This window comes from Haematobia irritans, chromosome 3 (genome assembly GCF_050003625.1).
Source record: "Haematobia irritans isolate KBUSLIRL chromosome 3, ASM5000362v1, whole genome shotgun sequence".
Lineage (NCBI taxonomy): Eukaryota > Metazoa > Arthropoda > Insecta > Diptera > Muscidae > Haematobia > Haematobia irritans.
The window spans coordinates 134937967-134939702 of NC_134399.1; positions in this window are offsets into that span (position 1 = coordinate 134937967).

The following is a 1736-nucleotide window of genomic DNA, read 5'->3' on the forward strand; positions in this document are numbered from 1 at the left end:
AAATTTCATCCGATCCGGTTGAAATTTGGTACATGGTGTTAGTATATGGTCTCTAACAACCATGCAAAAATTTGTCCACATCGGTCCATAATTATATATAGCCCCAAAAATATAAACGGACCCCCAAATTTGGCTTGCAGACCCCCTAAGAAAAGCAAATTTCATCCGATCCGGCTGAAATTTGGTACATGGTGTTAGTATATGGTTTCTAACAACCATGCAAAAATTGGTCCACATCGGTCTATAATTATATATAGCCCCAATATAAACCGATCCCCGATTTGGCTTGCGGGCCTCTAAGAGAAGGAAATTTCATCAGATCCGGCGGAAATTTGGTACATGGTGTTAGTATATGGTCTCTAAGAACTATGCAAAAACTGGTTCACATCGGTTCTTTATTATATATAGGCCCCATATAAACCGATCCCCAGATTTGGCTTGCGGGCCTCTAAGAGAAGAAAATTTCATCCGATCTGGAGGAAATTTTGTAAATGGTGTTAGTATATGGTCTCTAACAACTATGCAAAAATTGGTCCACATAGGTCCATAATTATATATAGCCCCCATATAAACCGATCCCCCGATTTGGCTTGCGGAGCCTCTTGGAAGACCAAAATTTATCTGATTCAGTTGATATTTGGTACGTGGTGTTAATATATGGCCTCAAACATCCATGCAAAAATTGGTCGAAATCGGTCCATAATTATATATAGCCCCTATATAAACCGATCCCCAGATTTGACCTCCGGAGCCCCTTGGAAGAGCAAAATTCATCCGATTCGGTTGAAATTTGGTACGTGATGTTAGTATATGGTATCCAACAACTATGCAGGAATTGGTTCATATCAGTCCATAATTATATGTAGCCCCCATATTAACCGATCCCCAGATTTGACCTCCGGTGCCTTTTGGAGAAGCAAAATTCATCCGATCTGGTTGAAATTTGTTACGTGGTAGTAGTATATGATGTTTAACAACATGCCAAAAGTAGTCCATATCAGTCCATAATCATATATAGCCCCCATATAAACCGATCCCTAGATTTGGTTTTGGAGCCTCTTGGAGGAGCAAATTTCATCCTAGTCAGTTGAAATTTGGTACATTGTGCTAGTATATGGCGGTTAACAAACATGCCTAACTAGGTCCATATCGGTCTATAGTTATATATAGCCCTCAGATAAATCGATTCCCAATCACACAAAAATTAGTCCATATCAATAATTGTATATAGCCCCAATATAGCGACCCCCATATTTCAATTCTGGCTCCCTACGTACTGTGCAAAAGTCCAATTCGATTCGTAATTATTTGTAGACTTACCTACACATACCTTTTTTGTCTAATATATACCACGTATGGACTAACTCACAATTTAGAAAACGATTTAAGATACCACAACCCAAGTAATTCGATTGTGGATGACAGTCTTTCGTAGAAGTTTCCACGCAATCCATGGTGGAGGGTATATAAGATTCGGCCTTGTATCAGTGTTGCACATTTTTGTTCGTTTGTAAACGTAAACAGTGTGGTTTGGTTGGTTCACCACAAAATATTGCACCATTTGAATACAACACTTTTTTCTCTAACGAAATCACAATAAAGTTGCATTATTTCCAGAACTCAATTTTAGGATTCATACTGGTTTTTGAAAGTGGTTTTGTGTGAATCGGCCTCTTATTTGTTTTCACTATCCTTGTGACCGGATTCCCAATATCTCGTTTACCTGGCCGATAAAA